The sequence below is a fragment of the Triticum aestivum genome, chromosome 4B (genome assembly GCF_018294505.1).
Source record: "Triticum aestivum cultivar Chinese Spring chromosome 4B, IWGSC CS RefSeq v2.1, whole genome shotgun sequence".
Lineage (NCBI taxonomy): Eukaryota > Viridiplantae > Streptophyta > Magnoliopsida > Poales > Poaceae > Triticum > Triticum aestivum.
In genome coordinates, this window is record NC_057804.1 from 106,254,913 (window position 1) to 106,262,352 (window position 7,440).

Here is a 7,440-nt window from a genome sequence, read left to right on the forward strand (position 1 = left end):
CCACTTTTCCACACTCGCTATATTTACTTTGTTTCTTCTTTATCTAAACAGCCCCTAGTTTATATTTACACATTCTTTATATTCTTGCAAACCTATCCTATCACACCTACAAAGTACTACTAGTTTCATACTTGTTCTACGTAAAGCGAACGTCAAGCGTGCGTAGAGTCGTATCAGTGGCTGATAGGACTTGAGAGAGTATTTGTTCTACCTTTAGCTCCTCGTTGTGTTCGACACTCTTACTTATTGAAAGAGGCTACAACTATCCCGTATACTCGCGGGTCATCAGGGGGCACTGCACACGGCTAAGACATCAATGATCAATTGTTGTGTCTTAGAGGTGCTCCCTGCCCCCGTATATAAAGCATCAAGGGGGAGGGGGCGGCCAGCCAGGAGGAGGCACGCCAGGGAGGAGTCCTACTCCCACCGGGAGTAGGACTCCCTCCTTTCCTAGCCCAAGTAGGAGAGGGGAAGGAAGGGAGAGAGGAGAGGAAGGAAAGGGGGGGAGCTGCCCCCCTCCCTTTCCTATTCGGACTAGAGGGGGAGGGGGCGGGTGGCCTGCCCTGGCTGCCCCTCCTCTTCTCCACTTAGGGCCCATGAGGCCCATTAACCCCCCGGGGGTTTCAGTAACCCCCCGGTACTCCGTTATATATCTGATAACCCCCGAAACCATTTCGGTATCAGAATATAGTCGTCCAATATATCAATCTTCATGTCTCGACCATTCCGAGACTCCTCGTCATGTCCGTGATCACATCCAGGATTCCGAACTATCTTCGGTACATCAAATCACATAAACTCATAATGTAACCGTCATCTAACTTTAAGCGTGCGGATCCTACGGGTTCGAGAACTATATAGACATGACCGAGACACGTCACCGGTCAATAACCAATAGCAGAACCTAGATGCTCATATTGGCTCCTACATATTCTACGAAGATGTTTATCGGTCAAACCGCATAACAACATACGTTGTTCCCTTTGTCATCGGTATGTTACTTGCCCGAGATTCGATCGTCGGTATCTCAATACCTAGTTCAATCTCGTTATCTGCAAGTCTCTTTACTCGTTACGTAATGCATCATCCCATAACTAACTCATTAGCTACATTTCTTGCAATGCTTATAGTGATGTGCATTACCGAGAGGGCCCAAAGATACCTCTCCGACAATCGGAGTGACAAATCCTAATCTCGAAATACGCTAACTCAACATGTACCTTCGGAGACACCTGTAGAGCTCCTTTATAATCACCCAGTTACGTTGTGACGTTTGGTAGCACACAAAGTGTTCCTCCAGTAAACGGGAGTTGCATAATGTCATAGTCATAGGAACATGTATAAGTCATGAAGAAAGCTATAGCAATATAGTAAACGATCAAGTGCTAAGCTAACAGAATGGGTCAAGTCAATCACATCATTCCCCTAATGATATGATCCCGTTTATCAAATGACAACTCATGTCTATGGTTAGGAAACACAACCATCTTTGATTAACGAGCTAGTCAAGTAGAGGCATACTAGTGACATTATGTTTGTCTATGTATTCACACATGTATTGTGTTTCCGGTTAATACAATTCTAGCATGAATAATAAACATTTATCATGATATGAGGAAATAAATAATAACTTTATTATTGCCTGAGGGAGTTCCGGACTAGGGGGTGTCCGGATAGCCGAACTACCATCATCGGCCGGACACCAAGACTATGAAGATACAAGATTGAAGACTTCGTCCCGTGTCCGGATGGGACTTTCCTTGGTGTGGAAGGCAAGCTTGGCGATACGGATATGTAGATTTCCTACCATTATAACCGAGTCTATATAACCCTAGCCCTCTCCGGTGTCTATATAAACCGGATGGCTTTAGTCCATAGGACGAACAACAATCATACCATAGGCTAGCTTCTAGGGTTTAGCCTCCTTGATCTCGTGGTAGATCCACTCTTGTAACACACATCATCAATATTAATCAAGCAGGACATAGGGTTTTACCTCCATCAAGAGGGCCCGAACCTGGGTAAAACATCGTGTCCCTTGTCTCCTGTTACCATCTGCCTAGACGCATAGTTCGGGACCTCCTACCCGGTTTTGACACCGACATTGGTGCTTTCATTGAGAGTTCCTCTGTGTCGTCACCAATAGGATCGATGGGTTTTTCAATCATCAACAACGACGCAGTCCAGGGTGAGACCTTCCTCCCCGGACCGCTCTTCGTATTTGGCGGCTTTGCACTGCGGGCCAATTCACTTGGCCATCTGGAGCAGATCGAAAGCTACGCCCCTGACCGTTAGGTCAGATTTGAAAGTTTAAACTTCATGACGGACATCCGCGGGGACTTGATCTTCGATGGATTCGAGCCATAGCCGAGCGTGCCGCACTGTCACGGCGAGCATGATTTAGCTCTGCAGCCGGACAATACCCTGGAGGCCGCACTCGAACCCGCTCCGATCTTCAATTTGGAGCCGGCTGCACAGATCGAGGACGGATGGCTAGGCATCGCCTCGGGGGCTGCCACCTCTACGGCGATAGAGCCGAACACTGACCTTGTCCATCATAAAGCTCGTGACTCCGAGGTGCCGGACTCCGAACCTCCCGCGCCCCCTCCGATCGAATTCGATTGGGCGCCGATCATGGAGTTCACCGCGGCGGACATATTTCAACTCTCACCTTTTAGCGACATCTTGAGTTCGCTAAAGTATCTCTTGTTATCAGGAGAGCCCTGGCCGGACTGCGGTTAGGATGGTTGAGATGCGGACGACGAAGAAATTCAAAGCCCACCCACCACCCACTTGGTAGCCGCTGTCGACGATCTAACCGACATGCTAGACTACGACTCCGAAGACATTGACAGTATGGACGAAGATGCCGGAGACGACCAAGAACCAGCGCCTACTGGGCACTGGAAAGCCACCTCATCATATGACATATACATGGTGGATATCCCAAAGGATGGGAATGGCGAAGAAACAGCGGAGGACGACCCCTCCAAGAAGCAGCCCAAGCGCCGGCGTCAGCCGCGCCGCTCTAAATCCCGCCACAGCAAGAATGAAGACTCCGGCACCGGAGATAATAATACACTGGACAGTGCCGAAGACAACCCACTCCAGCAAGATGCAGCGCAGGAGGACAGAGACGCCAGCCCTCATGAGAGAGCGGCAGAAGAAGAGGTAGAGGATTATATGCCTCCCTCCGGAGACGAGGCAAGCCTCGACGACGATGAATTCGTCGTGCCTGAGGATCCCGTCGAACAAGAGCATTTTAAACGCAGGCTTATGGCCATGGCGAACAGCCTCAAGAAAAAGCAGCAACAGCTTAGAGCTGATCAAGATCTGCTAGCCGATAGATGGACTGAAGTCCTCGCGGCCGAAGAGCATGAGCTCGAACACCCCTCCAAAAGCTACCCTAAACGCAAGCTGCTCCCCCGATTAGAGGAGGAAGCGTATGAACCCGCATCACCAGGAGACAATATGGCTGACCGACCACCCCGTGGTCGCGACAGAGAGGCCTCTAGGCCCTTCACTAGACCCGTACCCCGGCATCGCTCGAAAAGCACAAGGCCATAGGGGAACGCTCCGGACTTGCGAGATTTATTGGAGGATAAGGCAAGACAATCAAGATCGATCTACGGATCGCGTGGGCGCCCTACGGTACGTGACGACAGCCGTCGCGCCGGACACAGTAAGTCCGGCCGGGTCAAACAAAATAGACAAAGTTCTTTTGAGCTCCGTCGTGATATCGCCCAGTACAGAGGCGCCGCACACCCACTATGCTTCACAGATGAAGTAATGGATCATCAAATCCCCGAAGGGTTTAAACCCGTGAATATCGAATCTTACGATGGCACAACAGACCCTGCGGTTTGGATCGAAGACTATCTTCTTCACATCCACATGGCCCGCGGTGACGATCTTTACGCCATCAAATATCTCCCCCTCAAGCTTAAAGGACCAGCCCGGCATTGGCTTAATAGCTTGCCAGCAGAGTCAATTGGGAGTTGGGAAGACCTGGAAGCCGCATTCCACGATAACTTCCAAGGCACGTATGTGCGACCACCAGACGCTGATGACCTAAGCCACATAATTCAGCAGCCAGACGAATCGGCCAGACAATTCTGGACACGGTTCTTAACCAAGAAAAACCAAATCGTCGACTGTCCGGATGCGGAGGCCCTCGCGGCCTTCAAGCATAACATCCGCGACGAGTGGCTTGCCCGGCACCTGGGACAGGAAAAGCCGAAATCCATGGCAGCCCTCACTTCACTCATGACCCGCTTCTGCGCGGGTGAGGATAGCTGGCTGGCACGCAGCAACAACCTCAGCAAAAATTCTGGCAGTCCGGATTTCAAGGACCGAAATGGCAGGTCGCGTCGTAACAAAAACAAGCGCCGCATCAACGGCGACAATAGTGAGGATACGGCAGTCAATGCCGGATTCAGAGGCTCTAAACCCGGTCAGCGGAAAAAGCCATTCAAAAGAACTACTCCGGGTCCGTCCAATTTGGACCGAATACTTGACCACTCGTGCCAGATACACGGCACCCCCGAAAAACCAGCCAACCACACCAACATGGACTGTTGGGTATTCAAGCAGGCAGGCAAGTTAATTGCCGAAAACAATGACAAGGGGCTGCATAGTGATGACGAGGAAGAGACCCGACCACCGAACAATAGAGGACAGAAGGGTTCCCCCCCACAGGTGCGGACGGTGAACATGATATACGCAACACACATACCCAAAAGGGAGCGGAAGCGTGCACTCAGGGATGTATACGCGATGGAGCCAGTCGCCCCAAAGTTCAATCCATGGTCCTCCTGCCCGATCACTTTTGATCGAAGGGAACACCCCACTAGCATCCGCCACGGCGGATTCGCCGCATTGGTCTTAGACCCAATCGTCGATGGATTTCACCTTACCAGAGTCCTGATGGACGGCGGCAGCAGCCTGAACCTGCTTTATCAGGATACAGTGCGCAAAATGGGCATATACCCCTCAAGGATTAAACCTACCAAGACGACCTTTAAAGGCGTCATACCAGGTGTAGAAGCCAATTGTACAGGCTCAGTTACACTCGAAGTGGTCTTCGGATCCCCGGATAACTTTCGAAGCGAGGAGTTAATCTTCGACATAGTCCCGTTCCGCAGCGGCTATCATGCCTTGCTCGGACGTACCGCGTTTGCAAAGTTCAACGCGGTGCTGCACTATGCATACCTCAAGCTCAAGATGCCAGGCCCTCGAGGAGTCATCACGGTCAACAGAAACACTGAACGTTCTCTCCGAACGGAGGAACATACAGCAGCTCTCATGGCAGAAGCACAATGCAGCCTCTTAAGGCAATTCTCGAGTCCGGCCGTTAAGCGGCCGGACATAGCTAAGCGCGCCCGGAGTAACCTACAACAAGACCACCTGGCACGTTCCGAGCACGCGTAGCAGTGCGGCCCCAACCCCAGCCCCTACAAAACGTCAAAACAGGTCCTTCGCGTACACCATTATGCTCTGAAGATACCATGGGCATGGGGAGAGGGGCACGACCACGATAAGCCCAGACTGCGGCTCAACCACACTAGGGGCTCTCAAGTGTGTCGTTCTTTTTTTCCTTTTTTCCTTTTATTTTTTACCCACATGACTCCGTTCATCAGAAGCCCTGTCTGGTAGCAGACCTGCCGAACTCACGATGCAACAGCCAGGGAAGGATAAAGGCTACAACGAATATACAGGTGGTCTCCATTACGAGCATTTTTATACACCACTCCGCAGCCTACCCCTGGAGGGGGACATGTTTAACAGTCCCATCCCTTGCTTATCGCACTATTTGTATTGTTCTGCATTCATAGCAGCACTTATTGAATAAAACAATGCAGCACCTTTTTGCTTATAATTGCATTTCTTTTTCATACATATGTTCATTTACGACATGTCGCATCCGTACACTTTGGTACGGTTAAAACACACCAGGGGCTTATGTTTCCCGCATCATGGTGTGATAAGTCCGAACACTTTCACAAGTGCGGCACCCCGAACTTATAGCATTATATGCATCGGCTCCGAATCATGTCTTGAGTCAATAGTTGGGTTTGCCTGGCTCCCATGTTTTGGTACCTTACGTTCCGTTATATCGGCTAAGGTAGCATTGGGAGAACCACTGCGATTGCGCCCCAGTTGAGCTGGGTTAATGCCTCAGTGGAGAAAGCTAAAACTAACCGTCATAATGAGGCGAGAGCCGGTCGCTATTCGAGAGGTTTTTGCGAGTCCTTAAAGACTTATGCCGCTTAGAGTGAGGAGCCGGATCTTGTCCGGCCCAGGCGTGGATAGCGCCCCAAATTCGGCCTTCCGAAGACTAGGGGCTTCGCCGAAATTTAAAATTATAGAATTCTATGGCTAAGTGAGAGTGTTCAAGCATTATAAGTCCGGTTGCCTTGTTCGCTGTGTTGAGCGCCTCCCTAGATGGACCCAAAAATGGGAACTAGAGTGCTCAAGTTTATCCGAACACCCCAGCACTCGTGGCATGGGGGCTGAAGCCGACGACTTGCCATCTCTCAGATTTGATAAACAGCCGCACAGAAGGTAATATTTTAAATTAACAAGCGTTTCTTAGTGCATATGAACTAAGTTTTCAGCGCACAGGATAACAAAATGTGAGTCTACTCAAAAATTACATCTTTGGAGCAGTCCCCCGCAATAGTGCGGGCGCCCTTCAGCACACTCTTATAATACATCTTGGGCGTGCGATGCTCCTTGCCCAATGGTGGCGGGTCCGTCACAAGCTTCTGGGCATCCATCTTGCCCCAGTGCACCTTTGCGCGGGCAAGGGCTTGACGGGCACCCTCAATACAGGCGGAGTGCTTGATGACTTCAACCCACGGGCACGCATCCACCGGCCGCCGCACCAGGCCGAAGTAGCTCCCAGGCATGGCCTCCTTAGGCCATAGCCGAACTATGAGGCCCTTCATGGCCTCTTCGGCCGCCTTGTGGAGCTCGACCAGCTGCTTCAGCTGGTCGCTAAGGGGCACCGGATGTCCGGCCTCAGCATACTGAGACCAGAAGACCTTCTCCGTCGAGCTCCCCTCCTCGGCCCGGTAGAATGCGGCAGCATCGGACACGCTGCGAGGAAGATCTGCGAACGCTCCTGGAGAGCTCCGAATTCGGGTAAGCAACAGGTAATTAACACTCACATGCTTACTTTGCATGAAAAATGCCTTACCCGCTGCTATTTTCTTCACCGCCTCAATCTCCTGGAGGGCCTTGTAGGCTCAGCCTTAGCGGCTTTGGCACTGTCAAGAGCCGTTGCAAGCTCAGACTCTTGAGTCTTCGAGTCACGCTCCAGGCTCTCATGTTTCTTCACGAGATCCTGGAGCTCTTGCTGTACCTCCGCCACCCGCGCCTCCTGCTTCTCTCGCTCGGTGCGCTCCGCGGCCGCATTGCGTTCGTCCGCGGCCACCG